Below are 20,923 nucleotides of genomic sequence, written 5' to 3' on the forward strand. Positions count from 1 at the left end.
ACTCTGGTTATATTTACTATATGACATCATACCATGGAATCAGCGCCAAAACCATGATCTGAATATACGGGGGCAAAATGCTGAGTTGCCGAGCCTTCTGATGCATGAAAAACATGTCAAAGAGCAATTATATTTTGCAGGTGAGAATTATAATGTATAGATAAATTATAGATAATTACTTAATATAATGAGCTTTATGAAATTATAAGCTTCAATCATAATGTTATTAAATTATTTTAATTATACATTACGTTGGCTAAGTAGTATTATCTGCATTAGTTTTCTTAAAGATAAAAAAAAACAAAAAAAAAAAAAACCTAGTGTGTATACCCTGTATGCACGAAAGATGTTTTATTTTATGTGAAAACATCCTTAGGAAATTTACACTAGGGATTGTATTTTCAACACTTTTCACAATTCAACAGTAGACGACAAAAGAAAATTAAAATCATTTAAATATTTAAACCCAAACAGCTAGAACAGAAGTTATGAACGATGTAACATTTTGTGCCTATGCCTGCTACTTACTCTGCCAAATCAACATTAGTGACTGAGTTAGCATCATCGGCGTCATCTAGGAAGTGACGTCATTCCTGTCTTATATTATCATTACCAATCAACTTTACTTCAGTCGAAAAAATTTAGTAAATGCCACCAAAGATGTTTTCACATTAAAAAAAAAAAAAATTATTTGTCACAAGAACTTTAAAAGTTCAATGCATTCTAAAATTTGTTCCAAATATATTAAAGAATGCATTTAGTTGGAAACATTTTGAGACATTTGGTTGAAAGGTGGAGTCATGGTTTCTACAATTTTTGATCACCTCCTTTATTGAAGAAAACAGGAAAAAAGAGAAAGTTGAAATTAAAATAGTTTTACCTGTTTTGGTTGAAACTTTATTTTAATTTCAACTAGGCATGCACAAAATCCACAAATTATTTTTAAAAATATTAAGAATAAAAAATAAGCCTGAAGGATTAAATTTATTTTCTTCTAATGAAGAGCTAAATATAATTCATATGAAAATAATCTATTAATTTTAAAATACATAAATACAATCCATTTACAGTATTCAGTTTTAGTTGTACAAAACTTATCAATATGATAGCAATTAAAGCCTACATGGATTAAGGATACATATTATTCAGGTAGGGCAATCAGTGGTGAACCACCAATTTTGTAAAATGCTTTATACATATTTAGCATTTGTTATTTCACAAATATATAGATGAATAACAGACTTTCTGCCTTCTATGTCTGCATAACTTTTTTTTAGTGCAGAACATACTTCCACAGTAGAAAACAATTATGTAAAGTTAATGCAAATTATTTTTAGAAAACCTTTTCTGATCACCAATACAGCATATTGCAGCAGAATAAAAGATACTGAACAGATCAGTAAAGAAGAAAAGATTTTTCTCATATTGGAGATTTAATTTAATTTGATACGCAGTCTCTTAAAAGTGCAAAAACAACTGCAGAGAAACAGAAAATAACTTTAGAGGAAAGACATCACTCTTTGCATAAAAAAAGAAAAAAAAAATACACTGCATGAAGAAGAGTGTTCCCCTCAGAAAATTTTTATAAAAATTGAAACAGAAGCAGTTTATATGTGAATTCGTGAAACAATGGAGGTACACTTTTGTTACTCTGCAGATTAGTTGTTTTGAAATCACTTTGCAGACCTGTAAGAGAACTTATTAAAAGAAAATTTCATGGAAATATAGCAAATAAGTAACCTGCAAAGTTCCTATTCCAGTAAAGCATATATGAGCAGTATTCTGAAACTTTGTCTTCAAATTTTTTTCTTGGATGCCATTGAAGAATGCCAATTTAAACTGTATAGGTTAAAACTTAATCTTCACGGCCAGTCCACAAACTTAGATAAACCTTGGCTTTGCACATGGTCTCAAGAGGGAAAGAAAAATTTAAGTTGTAAGGGTTGGAAGTAGTACAAGCGTAAAGCAGTGTCTTTTCTGATGCATAAAAAGCTCACAGTATTCCTCTGTAAGCTTTGTGCATGTATGGGTGCACACATGGTGAACTTTTCTTAAATACTTATGTTCCACTGCAGATGGCAATGTCTAGCAAACGTTTGGAAAAAGAAGAGGGTGTTGGCTCATATAAAAAACAAAGAACGACCATTCTGCTTGAATGTAAATGTAATTAAAAAGTATAGAAAAGGTGATAGTTTTATAGAGTAAACCGGCTAAATTAACCCTGAGTCAGTTGAGCAAAGTCAATTAAACCCCAACAATATTTAAGAAATTTGTGTTTCACCTTATCTGCCCACATAACTGAAACTCCTAATAGCTGTTTTTGAAAATGTTTTAAAATTTTCTGCTGAAAATTCTAGAAATGTCTGTAATTATCATACAAATAGGAAAAATACATGATTAAAACTATTAATTATATGCATGTGCTGATTGCCATAGGTCATATGTCATTCTTAGCAAGTCTGCTTTGCTTCTGCATGCTTTCCTCTAATTGATAATGCACTCTGGCTTTGTAACATTGATATATCATCTGGAATCAAACTATTCATCTGTTTGCTTCATGTTTCATGCATTGAGCACTGCTGTTATTGACAGGCTAGAATTCACTGAAGCGAGCAGTTTTTAAATTTGTATTTGCTTGCCGACAGATCTAAAGGGAATTTTAATTTAAAAAATTAATTAAAAATGTTTTAATATAGAACATCAATTTTTCACAGTTCTGTTCAGAAAAGAAAAATAAATGTGGCATAAAAAAATGAATAATTCTGAATTATTTTTTGCTGAATTTTCAAATTTTTGTGTTCCCAGAGAAATTTCAAAATTTCAGATGCCCAACTCATGGTTAATTTTCATCTTTTTGTATTCATTATATTTTTAATTTAAAAATAAATAAATCTATAGCCATTGTCAATCTACCACATGATGAAGGCCACCTCAACAAGTCATGTTGAGGGAATAGATATAATCTGCCATGCTGGTCCAGTGCTGGTTGGTAAATCAACAGTATTTAGCAATTGGGCTTGAACCCCAGTCTACTCAAACAGCATGTGCTATTGCGCTCCCACTCCTGACCACTCAGCTATGAAGGCCTCAATTTTAATTTATTTTTGAATACAGTTCAATTTGAAGCTGAACTTAACTCAATTTGCAACCATAAATTTCCAAAAATGTATGTACAAAACAAATGTACATAGCCATTATAGTAATATAAGTAAAATTCAAAATAAACAAGTAACTCTTTGTAGAAGAGTTTAAAGCACCAAAACACAATATTAGTGAGATATAGGAGTGAAAAGTAATGCAAGTGTGTATTTTTTAGTATTAGACCCCAACTTAAAAACAGTGCATATCTGAAGAGCTACATGTAATCAAAAATTCTTGCTTTCCAGGGAGTGTTCTCCCCAGTGACAAAAGCAGTTATCATAAGGAAGTATGTAGTATACACTATCTATAGATGTACTGTGCCTGAGGCTTGAGAGATATTTTCAAGATGTATACATTCCAATTTTGCATTAATTCATTAACTCTTATAACCTAATTTCTGTAGGTTTATTTTCATTTGTTTTGTTTCTATTTATTTTTACCCACTGAAAGTCAAAGAGATACATATATATATATATAGCAGACTATATAATTTGGTGCCTACTGAAGAAGCGGCAGGCTTTCTCCTAAGATGTAGTGGAAGCTCACTGGAGTGAATCTATACAGAGTGCATTGGGGATGTTCTGAAAGCTTCCAGGGGAAGATTGTGCTGGCCTGAACTGAGCCATGCCAATAGGGTCTTCTGTGCAAATTCATAAACCAGGGCTCTGTAGTCAAAGCAGATCTGATTAAAATTTGATATATATATAGTGGGGATGTTCTGGAGTGTAATCTGCTTCCTATGTTATGGAAGCAGTAACTAAATATACTTAGCTTCTCATACACTTCTGGAAGGGGCGCCTCCGTAGCCAGGTGGGAAGGAGCAGCAGTGCATAGCACATACTTCTTAATTAGACCTGGGTTCGAGACCGTCACCACCAAATACGGAGGATGCGGAAAGGTCAGGGAATGACCACCGCATATTCCCGGAGCAATATGGCCTTAGTTGCCAATGCTCCTAAAAACCAAATAACAACAACAACAACAACTTCTGGAAGGTGTCCAGAACCAAATATTAGGTCTAAGAGTTGAATACTGTTCACAAATGATACTGGTGGGCTTCCCAGCAGTAGCTGAGGTTCTGGAAGACATTGTAGTTGTCAATGTCAACTACATCAAAGTATGTGGTGTTTGATGAAGAGAGCCAATAACTATCATGGGATACCACACTCTATTTTGTTTATTGAGAGTCTGAAGTTATTGTTCAATTGAACACATATTCTATGAGAAAGATATTGTAAGATCATCTGCACAGAGCACTCGGTGTCAAACGCATCTTAATAGTAGTTGGGATGTGCGCTGTTAGTGTTTATCCTGACCAAAAGAGCACAGCACTAAGAACTGATATTTGCAGTATACTGTCTTCTGTGGTAATGCACTTGAAGAGTTCTGTTATGTACCAGGTATTACTGTATATGCAAATTTTGAAGAATGCACATTGCCTGGTGGAATCAAAGGCATTGTTTAATATTCAGGCATACCATGCATATGAAACATTCCACAAGTTGGATTCTGCCTTGACAATGAAGGTTTAATGTTGATTGACTTTTCTGGGGCCACACAAGTCAATTGTGACCATTTTTTCTAATATCTTACCAAGGCAACTGCTGAGGAATAGTGGGCTATTGTAAAATAGGAGTATACAGAGAAATTCAAGAAATATCAGAGGAAAAATTATCCTTTAGCTTGTAGTACACTTCTAAAACAGCATATACAGTGGTATACAGACAAAATGAGTGAAAATTGCTACTCAAACTTTGATGCCTGACATTTCAAGGCTGTCAGCCAATAGTAAGTTTTATCCACATATTTAATAATTTGCTTGATATCAAAAACAGTAGAAATCTTCTGAGTAAAAGGTTTTAAAGCTTAAGTAATAGGTGCCAATAAACAAATTATTTTACATATTTTTGGGAATGTATCGAGAAAAGTGTGATGCACACGCTATCCACACAAACATTTTTTGTTTATATAGAAAGTGTGTGTAGTCTTTTTAATTCTCTTGTAGGAAGAAATGATGCACCAATGAACTTTTTACTTACCTATAAATTTATATTATATCAAGAACATTCAGAGATATTACCAGCGCAGTGCAAAGTAAAGTCCTGCAGCCAGGCAATTTCAGTTGGCATATAACACACAAGTCATATAAATACTTCAGGTTCATCAAACTGTATAATACAGGATAACACAAATATTTTCAATGCTTCAAGTTGTCAAATCAATATACAGTCCAAGTCATTTATGGAAAAAACAGGATTAACAATATTAATGCCATTTATATTACTGAATCTTATACTAATCACGCAATTATCAGAGGTTAGCCAGAATAGTGTTCACAGTTGAATGATATTCAGCTATTATTAAATTACCTCTATCAAATTTTAAATTAAATATCAAATTTTAAATACAGTAGACTCTCGATTTTCGGGGATAGATGGTACCAAAAAAAAAAAAAATCCTGAATAATCGATTTCCCGGTTAATCCAAAAATATAGTACGTCGCCGACATATGTAACTCGGGAATGACTAATAAAATATTGCTACTATATCCCTGATATGCCAAAATTACAAAAACCACATAATATCCTCAGAAGAATGAAGAAAAATAGTTATATATTTTTAATTAGTTCAATTATAAACTTTATCTGGGGACAGTGGTGAAGTAGCCAGTGGCACATAAAAGAAAAAAAAAAAAAAAAAAGTGTTATCATACTGTAAAAACTGATATGTATTTTGTAGCCTTGGTTATTATAGTTAACTTCATTGGAGCTGATTGCTTCACCGCTTCTCATATTCTGTCTTTCTCTCTTATTATTGTGTTCACAGTTGCCACTGATAAATCTGAATTCCACGCAATACTTGTTAATGCTTGGCCATTTTCATACATCCTTATTTTAATTTTCTGATCCAACTTGATCACTTTCCTTTTCTTGGTAGATTTACTAGTACCACTGTCACTTATTCTCTTAGTTGGCACCATGATAATGGTCAAAATTAAATTTCCTGAAAATAACTTCACAGGGTTAAGGCGAAAACTCACTATTATCACCCCACACGAGCTCACATTTTTACTAAAGCACATTTATGGAGGTCACTGCCATAAAACAAAAACAATTTGCACTTTCCGGTTGTATTGGGCTTTTCTGTTAGTGCAATTCATTATAAATGGGTAGTAAACTCGATCTTATTGCATCTGCGATAATACCGATAGCTGGAATTCTGTGGGTTTTTAAGTTATTATAGTGAAACGTGTGTCCCCTTCGTTGAAATCTTCAGTCATATAAATATAACTATATTTATAACTATTAATACTATAACTATATTTTTATCTATTTATAAATAAAAATAACGTAATGTATGTCCAAAGCTACATAAGTCGGGGACTTACTGTATCAAAAAATACTCAGAAACCTATGTAAAAAGTATGGCGTAGATAAAAAAATTAAAAACTTACCACGTACTACTTGCATGTCCAATACGATGCTTCCCTTTATTTTTTACGATGTTGATTTTAAATCTAATAGCCTCCCTTTATTTTTTAAAATGACGTGTATGGTTTGGTCACCAACATTATAATGGTTCTTTAGAGATTTAACGGATACTCTGTTTTCAAACTTGAATAATTTAAAGTTTTTGTTTAATTGAAATCACAACTCTTGTGTTTGCCTCAATTTTAGCGATTTCTAAACAAAAAAAAAAAATTCCGACCTCCCTGACATAAATAACGAAACAAAATTTGTCCTTTTGCAGTGCGATTGAACACAACAATCAACACAATGCACTAAAACAAACTAAACATTTGGGATTTTTTTTTTTTTTTTGAGTGGCAAATGTGAAGACAGCAGGGTTTGCAAGATAATAGGCACACTAATCTCACAATGATGACTTATAATTCCACTTCTTATCGCTTATTTATGACTTGCAAAACATCTGTTTATACTTACTGTAGTTATTACTTGAATTTTATGATTGCTGACTGATTTTTTTTTAAATTTGGAGTCTTGAAGTGTCCCAGTTAATCCGATCCCAGTAAATCGAGAGTCTGCTATAGTAGTTTAATGCAACTATCAAGTAACAATGCTTACTTATGTCAAATAGCAGAAGAATTTTTGGTGTTTTCAAAGCAATGGGGGGGGGGAAACCCCCAAAAGAAAAATATGATAAAATAGCTCATTATTTATTCAGTGGGCCAATTAATCCATTTTCAAAATTTTATGTGAAGATATACATAATCATGATCACTAGAAGATCACAAATCATTACTAATTAAATCCACACTATTTGAATATTTCAATTATATGTCTTTCATCTAGAGAAAATTTTGAAAAGACTTTAAAAATTAATATAAGCACAAATTCAAAAAATAAAAATAATAATGGGTGAGTAATTTTGATATTATAAAACTTCTTAGAATGTAATTAAGCTTATTTATACCTGTTTTAACCCTACAGATTTTAGCCTATTATTTAAGATAATTCTGTACACTTGTCTATTTTAAGCAAAATTATATTTTGCTAATTACAGCAAGAGATGAATACAGATATGCAGTGCAAACCAAGGCCATCTACTTATGGCATACTGGAAAGCTTTCAGAGATGAAGGTAATCTTTAACCCTTTCCAAGGAGAGTTCCTTAAATACGTATAGGCCCTGACAATGAGTTTTCTACTAACAGTAAGCTCTGATGGAATGCATTGATGAAATTTTGAAAATTTATAAAAATGAAAAAACTTTGTACATAAATACTTTTAAACATTAATTTGTTCTTATTTTGACTTAGTTTTCCAATACAGTGAAATTATTTCAAAAATCAAATCAGAATAAATAAAAAAAATTGTAAAAAAAATCAGTTCTTTTTTGATGTGATACTACCTTCTATATCTATTTATGTATCAACCAGATTCAATTTCACCAACTTCTGCATCTCAATTCCAGACAATCACCTTTCATAAGACAAAACTGGATAGCAACAAACATGAGTTTTGGTAAGCTTATTTTTTAAATATAGTTAGTGATTTTGTAAGTTAAAACTCGCTACTCCTACCATAGAGATGTTTTTGGCAGGAATATTGTAGCGTAACCAGTAGATCAGAAGAATAGTGAGGTTTGAATTGTAATAATTAAGTATTTTGAAGGGTTTAATCACCTCTTGGGCATATATTTGTTTTATTTTTTGATTAGTTAACATATTAATTTGTGTTTTACAAATTGATTAAATAGGCTTAGTAGCATTCGTTAGTGTATTTTTTAAAATTTAGCTAGTGATTTTGTAAGTTACAACGCGCTACTCTTGCCGCTATCATATTGGTGTTTTGGCTGGAATATTCTAGCATAGAATTGTAGGGTTTTAATTGTAATAAACAAGTATTTTGAAGGTTTTAATCACTCTTTGACTGTTTGTATTTAGTTAAGGATATAACTAAGTTAGCATTGTGATGTTACCAAGTTACGCTATACCATAATTGATATAGCGTAACTTGGTAACATATATCTCGAATTTGATAGCTAAGGTATAATGTAAAACTATATAGCGGTATAAGTATTTATGCATTAGCTTAGTATAATATTGTATAGTCAAGTATAGTATAGTAAATTAATCAATTAAATAAAAATTAAAAAGTACTACATATGGAAAGCAGTAATACCAGAGTAATGTAGCAACTCTGTGGTACCACACTAACAGTGGTAGAGAATGAAAAGGACCTGGGGGTAATTGTGCAGGCAGATATGAAGTTTTCTGAACAGTGCAATGGTCTGCAAGAGTAGCTCGTGGCATCTTGTCAATGATATACAGGAATTTTTCTAGCAGGGATAAGAAGGTGATTATCCCCTTGTATAAGGTAATGGTCAGACCACACCTTGAGTACTGTATGCAGGTCTTAAGGCCTCATTTTAAGAAGGATGTAGAGCTGTTGGAACGAGTACAGAGAAAGGCAACAAGATTAGTGAATGGAACAAAGGGTTGCTCTTATGAAGAAAGGCTTAAGTTTTGCAAATTACAGTGTCTGGAGACTAGGCACTTGCAAGGTGATCTGATTGAAGTGTATAAATCTTTGAATGGTTTGAGCATGCTCAATGCTGATGGGATTCTTCCTCTTGCTTAGAATAATCGCCTGAGAGGGCATAAATTCAAATTGAGGAAAGACGGTTGTAGGATAGATGTGCAGAAGTTTGCCTTTAGCCAGTGGGCAGTTGATTGCTGGAACAGACTTCCATCCTTTGTTGTGGAAGTTGATAGCCTAAATAAATTTAAAGCTGAGCTGGACAGGTATCTGGAACGAAGGGAGAGGTGAAATGGGAGCAGTTTTTTTTTTTGGCTGATGCTGCATAAGCTTGCTTTCTTGCATCATATGCCTCTATAATGCTAAGGCTAATGATCACAGGTCAAGGTAAAAGATTCTCTTTCTGTCTGAAGCAACAAAAATGCTAGTTTCTGAACTGTGACATACGATGGGTGATAAACTTATGGTTTAATGATCAATGTTTTGATTGTCAAATCTGAGGCCTTCAACAATCCTATTTAAATGAAATGTACAGAAGTTTTACCATACGAGGGACATATTATTTATTGTAATGCATTGATTCCAGCTGTGAAGCAAGTTTTCTCTCAAGCCATGGGGGGGGGGGCCCATATTACACAGACCTTGTGAGGCATTTGCATGAAAACGTCAAAAGTAAACACCAAGGAAAACCCATCAAAGAAGTCTTGTTCCACCAGGACAAGACAGTGCAGACAATTACAGACTTTTGCCTGTTCACAAGTCTGTCATTTCCGTGGCTGCATGGTACAGCCCTGGTGATTATCTGGCCTTTTTGAAGGTAATCCACTAGCAATGCTCCAATAGCAAAAAAAAAAAAAAAAAAAAACTATGCCATCACCTTGCCAGCAAAAGGAATAGACCTGGTTTTCTTTGGAGGGGAGAAGGGCTGTGTTTCCACTGTTTGGACTGGTCTTTTTTTTTTTTTTCTGGCTGAAAGTGATGGACCCACATCTCATTCATAGTCACAATCCTTGTAAGGAAATTTGCTGGATTTGCTTCAAAATGATGCAAATGTTCACTTAACTTTACAACTCTTGTGTATTTTTGATCTGCTGTAAACAACTTTAGGACCCATTGTGCTGATACCTTTTTCATAGTGAGAACCTCTATTATTATGTGGTACACATGTTTAGAGGAGATGCCCAAGACACTGGCAATGAATCGAACTGTCACTCATCACCAGATCACTCATCACACTGTCAATAACTTCTGGAGTGATGGATGATTTTTATAAGTCTTCCACAGCATGGGTTATCTTCCAGGCTCTGTCTACCTCATTTAAATTCTACCCACTTCTTAACGATGGAATAGGAAGGAACCTCCTTTCCCAGTGTTGTAACCATATCCTCACGAATTGCCTTTGGCGTTAGTCCCCTTTTCCCAAATATTGGATGATTGCTTGGTGACTCATTTTGTCAATCTTTCCATACACAACTTTTCAAAATAGTTCCCAATGTTGAAAAGATAATTTTGCATCAAAAAGTGAACTGGTTGCTGCATGATAAGATGCTCATTACATCTCAAATTACATTGACATAACTAGAAGATTATTCCATTTTGAAAAGCTTAAACAAAAACACATTATTACACTGTGTAATGAACCTGATACAAGAATTTTAAGATATTTATAGAAATAAAAAAAGAGAACAATTCAGACATGATTAAAATGACAATGAAAAGTTATTAATTACAGATATCAAATTCACACTTTTTTGACTTCAGGACCTGTAATTAAAAAAATATATTACTGAAAGTGCCTGAAACTTGGTGAGTTACTATTTGAAGTGTTATACATCAAGTACAGAAAATTTTAATATTGTACCACTACCCTTTCATGCTCAGGCCATGAACTTTTCAAATGCCACTTGTAGCTGACAGTGGGAACAGAGTATTTCAGCAATCTTATTATTACAAACAAAACAAACTTTTAACAGCTGATAGTGTGAAGCAGAGCTTTCAGTAATCCTATTATTAAAAAAAAAAAAAAAAAAAAAAAAAGAGGAGCGTTTAACAGCCGAGGGTGGGAAAACAAATAAGGAGCAACATATTTGCTAGTTCCAACTTCCATATTGGCTGAACACATAATCTATATAAACTTTATTTTGTTCATTCACTTTCTATACAATAAAATCTTTGTCTTCAATAACTAAAAACAAAATAATTCAAATTAATTATATCTGAAGAATGTTTTTAGTACAGATAATTGGAGTATACAGTAAACCCCCGCTATTCACCGTATCTGTATTCACAGTCGCTGATTTAATATAAAATGAAACTTTAAAAAAATGTGAATTTTAAAGTGCCGTGAACATTTTCCGCCATAAAAAAACATGGATGTGGCTAAAATCATCTTTCCCGGTCAAAACAGCGCTCGGTGGGTGGGGGAGAGGGATGACAAAATCGCGAGAGTGGACGCTCCCCACTATTCCTTGTTCAGTATGTGTTATGTACTTGTCATGGACGGTTTCGTTGTTTGCTTCTAGTTGATATGCTTATAAATTGAATAAATTTATCAATTTATAAATTGATATGCTTACAATAGTGAAAAATCTACCGTTTTGCAGTGTGTTAGCGTAAACAGACTTTTTTGTATGTGTTAACGGTTAAAAGAAAGTGACTTTATTGTGGACAAGTTCTTTTCTAACCCCTAAAAAAATTTGGCTACGAATAACAAGGGAATTGTGAAAAGATCAAAGGTGATGACATTAGCGGGTAAAATTGAGTTATTAGACAAAATTTCTAATGGTGAAAGTGTCTCCTCAGTGGCAAAACATTATAAAATCAATGAGTCAACAGTACGATCAATCAAGAAATCGGAAGAAAAAATCTGCCGTAGTGTCTGTGAAAATGTGAAAATTGCTTCAAAATTTTGCTCTGTAACTCGTGATGTTAAATTAGACAAAATGGAAAAAGCTTTAAATCTGTGGATAGAAGACCGAACTCAAAATTCCGTTAATTTCATTCATCATTCGTGAAAAGGCAAAACACCTTTATCAACACTTTAGTGAAACTAGTGATAGCACTGGCAGGATAAGTTTTTTAGCTAGCAAAGGCACTGGTTTTGAAAGATTTGTTTGAAATTTCTAATAATTATTTCATTTAATATTAAATTGTTTCTTATTTTCATTTCGATGCCTTATGTATTTCATTATCTACATAGTCATATTATGAAGGTACATATAATACACACATGTACAAAATTTTAGACTAGTTTTTCTTATATATTTCATACTTTGGAACGGAATCCTTTTATTACTATGGGAGCCATAACTCAGTATTCGCGGCATTTCTCAGGAACGTCACCCCGCGAATAGCGGGGTTTACTGTATTTTCTTCTTATTTTAAGAAGTGTAAAAAATAGTGAAATGAAGATAAGTGCTAATTTTTGGTGCAACGGTTCATAGAACACGTGGGTAATACTCACATAAAACCAGTTTAAAACTACTTCAGAAATCATAAAACCCTGTATTAAGATTAAGTTACTAGTGGAATGAAAATTAGTGAAAAATATATATCTGGCTACCTTTTAAAAATAAAATGAATGAACAGGAAGAGGAAAAAAGGATACATGGACAATTCCTAAAATTAAATAAAAATTCAGCTATGAATGCAAATGTAAACATATTCACTTGTGACTGCTGTATTTTGTCAAAACCTTATATAACAGGAGAATATTCTTTAAAAAAAAAAAATGTACAAGCAATTCTGTCTAATTTATTCTCAACAAAAACTAGAGGAAACCTGTAGGCCTTTCCTACTTTTATGTATGCATTATCTTTAAAGGAATGAGATCAGCGATTTGAACTTCAAATGTTTCCAGCAAAATAATGAACTGTCATTATATGAGAGATTGATTTTCAAGAGTAAGGTAAAAATACATTAATCACAAAGAAAATGTTAATTCACAGGTTAATAAATAACACTGTTCATCATGAGTAGCATAACTCTATTTTATTCTGTGTAATTTCAAAAGCTTATGCACAAAATAACTCCAAATGTTCCAATAGGAAGAAAGCTGATTCTTGCATTCCTAAGCTTGGAAATGAAATAAAATTGAGTATATTTACTAGGGATTGCATTACCGGTAACCGGTTTACCGGTGAGCCGTTAAATGGTGGAAAACATGCCTCAATAAAATTACCGGTAATTCTTTACTTTTTATCAGTATTTCGGTACAAAATCAGCATTACATCCAAATGAGTAATCGAAAGACTTCCTATGCCAAAAATGTTTCCTATACTCTGTTATTTCTGAGGGACTAGATTCATACTACCCAACACAAGTAATAATAAACTTATCAAAGTTATTCTCGGAGGCGACAATGGCGCAAGCACAAATCCAGTGGTTCCTAATGCAACTCTACCTAGAGTTGCATTAGGACAAGTTTCTGTATTATCCATAAAAATAATTTGCTTAACTGATAAGTAAAATAAAAAACATTTTTATTTTTAGTGATGAATAAAAATTTGCCATGGCATTACTTCAATTGCACACAAGGAAGAGACACAGGTGTCTGTATGCAGTGCTCAAAAACTATCAGAGCAGTAGGTGAGAGTGCTAGTGGACTGCATAATCACTTCCAGCGACATCATAACATCAATTTATTGAAACAAAAAAAATCAGAAGAAACAATTGAAGGTAACACTAGCACAACTACATCCATTGAATCTCATCAAAAAATTACTACTTTTTTCAAGAAAGCGCATGATGACTCCTCCAGCTGTTATATCTCGTATGACTGCACTAGATGGATTTCCATTCTCAAAATTTTGTACATCCGAAGATTTGAAAAGACTCTTGTCTGTAAGTGGTTACATAAATATTCCAAAGTCACCAAACTCAATTAAAAATGTTGTCAAAGAATATGCACAAAAAATTCACAAAGAGGTAGTAAAAGAAATATCAGAGTGCAAACTTCGTGGAGAATCATTCAGTGTAACATGTGATGAATGGACATCGCTAAAAAATCATTGCTATATGAACGTTTTTCTGCATGCAAGTTATAAATTTTGGAATCTCGGTTTGATTTGCATAAATGGATATCTGTGTGGTGAAAACTGTGTCGAATCGTTCAGAAATAAAATTAAATGAATTCAATGTTAATTTCAACAATATTGTTTCTGTAATAACTGATGGGGGCTGCATCAATGAAGAAAGTTGCAAAAATTATTAATGTGAACAACCAATTGTGTATGGCTCACAGAATTCGGTTGGCAGTAGTGAAAATACTTTACAACAAAAGTGATTCTCAAGAAAGGGAAGAACAAATAGATTCTGAGCCCAATAATGAGGATGTATATTCGGAAGTCTTTGTGAATGAGTTCGATGGCTTAGAAGTGACATAAGAACATTTTATTGATGGTGATTATATGTTATGAATGTTTTACAAGATGAACATTTGAATTTTTTAATAATGAAAATACGAAATGTTGTCAAAATGTCTCACAAGTCACCCCCTAAAAAATGATACTCTAAAACACATTGGAGGAGTTTGTTGGCCATGTTGGAGCATTTTTCAGAAGTAAAAAATTCTGTTAGAAAGAATCTCATTGACATTAATTCAGATATGACCTTTACTGAAAATGAACTTGTGCTACTCTCAAACACAATATTGATATTACAGCCTATAAAGGTAGCAGTAGAATCATTGGGTTCTGAAAACATGACTTTGTATGTTGCAGATATAACAATAGAATTCCTGTTAGATGAATTATCCAAGCAAAATTTCTATTTTACGTAATACACTGAAGCAAGAAATTATCTTGCGAGTGAAAGAAAGACGTACCATTTACTCTGATATTTTACGCTTTTTACATAACCCAGAAATATTAAACCAGGGAGATAAGTATGGAATTTTCAATACCGTAAGTAAAAGTATACTGTTGAATGAAATTGTAGAACTACTCAAGCACATGGCAATGATAAAGAATTAAGGGAAGATCATGTTGTTAGCTACTCACTCAGAACAACACCAGCAACTTCCAATTCATTCACAGCAACTGTTTCAACCACACACTACAAATATACTTTTAACAATGAAAGAGAAATTGAATTTATTTATTAAACATAAAACCAGCTTATATGTTGATCACACTAACATAAAGAAAATGATAAGTAGAAAAAACATAGTGAAAAAGGAAACAGGAAAGGATTACTTCACAGAGCAAAAACTGGAAGGTAAAGTTCTGAAAAAAGTTTTGGTTGCATTAATGACAATTTGTCCAGTAGCATTGAATCAGAATGAGCATTTTCTAATGCAGGTACTATTTGCACTAAAATTAGATCAAGGTTAGACAATGGCAGTTTTAATACACTATGCTTTTTGAGAGGCTATTTTCTTAATAATAAAAAATGAGTAATTAATTCTAAGTATTTATTAAATTTAATTGTGATATTTTGCAATAATTTTCATATAATGCTGCTTAGACATTTCTATGTATAACTTTAAAAAATAAATGTTTGCTCATTCTCTGTATCAGTAAGTTAGTTTTACTGTAAATTTGTATTTTGGAAATTCTCATTTAATGCTTTTTTCACATTACTATGAATAACTTTCAAAAATAAATGATTACTCATTCGCTCTTTCAATAATTTAGTTTTATTGTAAAATGTTTGCATTTTGTAAATTCCCGGTAAATTCGTGGCAATTCGGTAAATTTAAATACAATTACCAAATTACTGGTAGTGAAAGAACCCAGTAAATTTGCAATCCCTAATATTTACGGATCTGCACATGTATTAAAAGAATATTAAACTTATAAATTATAACTCTTAAAATCACCATCACGTTTTCTAAAATATCTCTGAATATAGATGATTATAAAAATATTTTATTAGCAAAATACAAATATAGGTGATTATTACTGACCAATAACAGAAAAGAAATGTTAATTAATTAAATATATATTTATAAGAAACATTTTTGAATATAATATTGAAGTTTAATTTGATTATTGGAAACTGTTTTCTAGAATTCATCACTTTATAAAACTTCTTTCTAGGTATTTTAGCAAAACATCTACACTGAAATTCTTAGAATTTTCAGTGTAGATGTTTCACAATGGAGATCTGAGCCTACTCTCTTGTATGCTATCTTCAATTAATGGTATCACTCATATCATTCCTTGAAATTGCTCTAAAGACAAAAAAGTTGACCATGGGAAAATACTGGGTTAGGCAAATATAGTCCAACTTCACTAAAAAATGGTTTGCTAGATGTGACTGCAAGTGCTAGGCAAATAAACCAAGTGGAAATGGCCTGGTTTTGACGAACAAAGCTGAAGTTTTCCTCACTGAGATGGGAGAAGTCTTTATGGTTAATTTCATTTCGTAACCGAGTTAGTCAGTCTCAGCAAAGGGTGGGGGTCTCCTGGTCCCAAAAACCCAGGTTCCTTTTCCAACAACAGGTAAGTCATTTTACCACAGATTATACATGGTGTGCAGATGAATACACTTTTAAGATTGACAACAGTGTACAAATGTAGCATGAATGCAGGGGTTAGTACATTATATTACCAAAAACTATCTTCCCAGAAAATAGTAAGAATGTCAGAAACAGCAAATTAAGAGAAGATAGTTACAAAAATACACAAATCAATCTCTGAAAAATTAGGAAAGAATACAATATAGTACTAAGCACAGAGTTGTATTTAGTGAAATAGTAAAACAAACAGATAATTTCCTTAATCTTAATATACTAATAAAGAAAACAAATAATAATCTAATCAAAACGTTTCTGCAGGAACTTCTGCATAAGAAACATAGAAAAATAAAAACCAAAATATACCAGTTGCACAAAAGTAGTGTTTGTAACAATCTAGTACTTACTGTACTGCCTAAAACCATTTGGTATTTAAAAATGAATAATTGCCTTTTTATATTTCTTATCCTATAAATATTTGCAGGATAAGGAACTCAGGAAATTATCTATTCATTTTAACCTATTTGGTGTATATTATATCATTATAAAGTCAGTCTAGACCTCAATTTGTGCCAAATTATATGGCAACAACTAAGGCTTTGAATTATCAGTGCATTGTCTGTAAATTGCATGTATTCTATTGCTTGTGTGTGTGTCCACTTGATGGATAGAACGGGGAGAGGGAGCTGTGCAAACCTTGCCCAAGATCAACCAGGTTGGAACAAAAGAGTGCAACTGCACTATCTGGAGACTAGGCACTGGGGAGATCTGATTAATATATAGTGTCTATCTTTGTAATACTTTTACATTGCAATTATCTCTATAATAGTGTTGTACCACAGTTATCACCTTGGTTAACAGTATCATGTTCCAGATCATGTTCATGATCTGGTCAGTTCCTTGGTAACATGCACTATTCCTCTCAACAATCAGCCTGTCTCTTTTAACTTTATATTCTGTTGCCAAATAGCTGCATCCATAATGTATCTATATCCCCCACCCTCTCATATTTCTATTTACTATCTTATCTTTAAATTTTTATAACACATACTTTCTTTAACTTTTCTTTTGATATCCCATCTCCCCCTCCCACCCTGATTATTTTGAAAATTTTTACATTGAACATGTAGGTGCATTCATAAGTGTGTTCAACTATCCCTGACTTCCTAGTATTTTCTCTCTTTTTTTTTTTTTTTTTTTACATGCTCACAATGTATGGAAACTCTCCTTTCTTGCTAATGCACTTTCCTGCACTCACTTACATTCTTCTAGTTGGGAAATTAAATGAAATATTACCCATATTGTGTATTACTTTAAATACCACATCAAGTCTGTATATATTATAAATTCTCATAGTTTCTCTCTTTCTTTTGTGTATGGTACTGTGACTACATTTTCTTTCTTTGTTTCTTTTTTTTTTTTTTGAATTTGTCTGTATTCTGCTGCTGCTTTATTTCCCTGTGGATGTTGATCATACCCTATGAAAACTCACTGTTAGTAAGAGTTGAGGCAGATTGTGCCAATGTGTTCAAGTTTATCATCTAACTTTTTCAGCTCACAGAACTTGCTGCTCTATATGTTAATGATTTGATGATGCCCTTTTTAATATTCACTAAGTGGTTCTCATTAAAATTAGCGTATTATCTGGTCTGTCATTTTCACATTTACATGGGTAACAGAATTTTGTTCCCTCTTGTCTATGGGAAAGCTAGGCCAAAACTAGCTTTCCCATCTTATTTTAGTTTACTAATATGACATTTAGTGCAAAAGAGCTTACATAGTGGCCTCTTATGCTACATACAGTAAGCATAAAAAGAACCAACAGAATGTTCACAAAAAATGCTAAAATTTTCCAAATAACACTAGAAAAGCTCTCAGCCTATCTGCTAGCAAAAACAGTTCCATCAAAAGACTTGTATAAATAAACAGAACAGGCAAATCAAAGGTTACAAGATGAAAGAAATAGCAAAGTTATTTCTGCACATTACAAATAAATAACACTTCTAATAAAGTATAATGTATTTATTTGTAATGTGGAGTTTTCTGCCACTGCGGTGATAACCACCACAGCAGCAATCTGGTGGTGCCGTGGACTAGGGGGAGGGGTATTGCAATGTCAAATGTTGTGTGACCTGCCATTGAGCCTGTACAATGCACTGTACCCTTCACTCACCACATATGGATATCTGTGGTGAGAGAAGGGTACAGTGTTTACTTTTAGTTTACTAATCTGACATTTAGTGCAAAGAGCTTACATAGTGGCCTCTTATGCTACATACAGTAAACATAAAAAGAACCAACATCTTGGTTAATCTTGGGTAATCTTTTACAGTTCTATCAGCGGGAGGTGGTTTGACTAATTCGACACCATTCTTTGTACACCTTAACCAGAGTGGGGTGTAAGCAACTGATGCACAAGCTCCCACAATCATGCTCTAGATGCAAATTACTGTTGCTCTAACATTCAAAACTGTCCAGCTTTTTATACTGTGAGCTATGTAGCATGGTCCATTACAAATGGGGGTGGTCATAATTCAGTGATCACTGAGTGTATATTATCTGTTAAAATTTCAATACAAAAAGTTTAATTATCATATAATTGAACTTGGCTTACTTAAACTCTAGAATTCAGAATATATCACATATTGCACATAAAAATAAGTATAGTAAACCCCCGCTATTCGCAGGGGTTACGTTCCTGAGAAATGCTGCAAATATTGAAAACGTGAATACTGAGTTATGGCTCCCATAGTATGAAAAGTATGAAAGTATGAAATATATAAGAAAAACTAGTCTAAAATTTTGTCTACGTATGTATTATATGTACCTTCATAATATGACTATGTACATAGACAGTACATAGTGAAATGCAAACATATGGCATCGAAATGAAAATAAGAAACAATTTAATATTAAATGTAATATTTATTAAAAATTTCAAACCAGCGCCTTTGCTAGCTAAAAAACTTATCCCACCAGTGCTATTACCAGTTTCGCTAAAGTGTTGATAAAGGAGTTTGCCTTTTCACGAATGATGAGTGAACTTAACTGAATTTTATTTTGAGTTCGGTCTTCTATCCACAGATTTAAAGCTTTTTCCATTTTTTTAAATTTAACATCATGAGATACAGAGCAAATTTTTGAAGCAATTAGCGCTTTTCACAGACACTACAGTGGATTTTTTCTTCCGATTTCTTGATTGATCGTACCGTTGACTCATTGATTTTATAATGTTTTGCCACTGAGGAAACATTTTCACCATTAGAAATTTTATCTAAAACTCAATTTTATTTGCTAATGTCATCACCTTCTTTGATATTTTCACATTTCCCTTGTTATTCGTAGTCATATTTTTGTACAGGTTAGAAAGAACTTGTCCACAATAAAGTCACTTTCTTCCATTAACACACTCGAAAAAGTCTGTTTTACACTGCAAAACGGTAGATTTATCACTTTTGTAAGCATATCAATTTATATATTGATAAATTTATTCAATTTAAAAGTTTTCCTTACAAAAATCAATATAACACAAAAGTAGCTATGATATCTGTTCTCAGAAGAAAAGCTAAAACAAGTTTTCTTTTTTTTTTTTTTTGTTACATTTGGCAATAAGATGACAAAAACCAATATCCCTATGATAAAAGAAAAGAAAATTTAATAACCTGTACATTTATGCAAAAAAGAAATATGCATTAATATTACTGAATTGATAAAAGCAGAGCCATCTAGTGCAGAGCATCCAAATTGACGGTAAAAAAAAAAAAAAAAAAAAAAAGACTATTTTATATACAAATCACATTCTGCTCTGATAGTTTAGTGAATATTTGCACTCAAAACAAAACCAATATATCCAGAACTTGTCTAAACTGCTCTCAAAAAGGGAGGGAAAAAAAAAAGTGTAGCAGGAGGTTGATTATCAGTCTGACATTGCTTGAGCCACTCCAGTGCTCACACTGAACTTTATTAATTTTTCATAAATCTTTATGAGTTGGCCTTTTAGATACTATACTTTGTAACAGTACTTAAATCTGCTATGAGCAAGATTTCATAAGGGGTATCCATAAAGATCATCAATGGACACAGTTCATGAAAAGATATCACTGGCTTACACACGAATACATATAATAATCTGGCCCAATGTGTCTGTCATTTTATTTATTTATCTGAAACTGAATTTTAGAATAGGTGTCTGTGGAGTAGATGAAAAATACAATGCAAGAAATAATTTTAAGCAGTGAGGAATGAAATAAATTATGGAAATCCCAATGAATAAAAGCCTATTTTTCAATTTAAAAAACACGCAGGCACGCATGCACACGTGC

At 32.5% G+C, this 20,923-nt stretch overlaps 1 protein-coding gene across 3 annotated transcripts in view; it reads right to left on the reverse strand.

The window, feature by feature from the left end:
* The window catches only part of LOC150082956 (RNA-binding protein 39-like), a 411,944-nt gene that overhangs the window by 216,268 nt on the left and 174,753 nt on the right, over positions 1-20,923 (reverse strand). The window lies entirely within an intron of this gene.

The sequence above is a fragment of the Mastigoproctus giganteus genome, chromosome 7 (genome assembly GCF_048544385.1).
Source record: "Mastigoproctus giganteus isolate SK-2022 chromosome 7, ASM4854438v1, whole genome shotgun sequence".
NCBI classification, from domain to species: Eukaryota; Metazoa; Arthropoda; class Arachnida; order Uropygi; family Thelyphonidae; genus Mastigoproctus; species Mastigoproctus giganteus.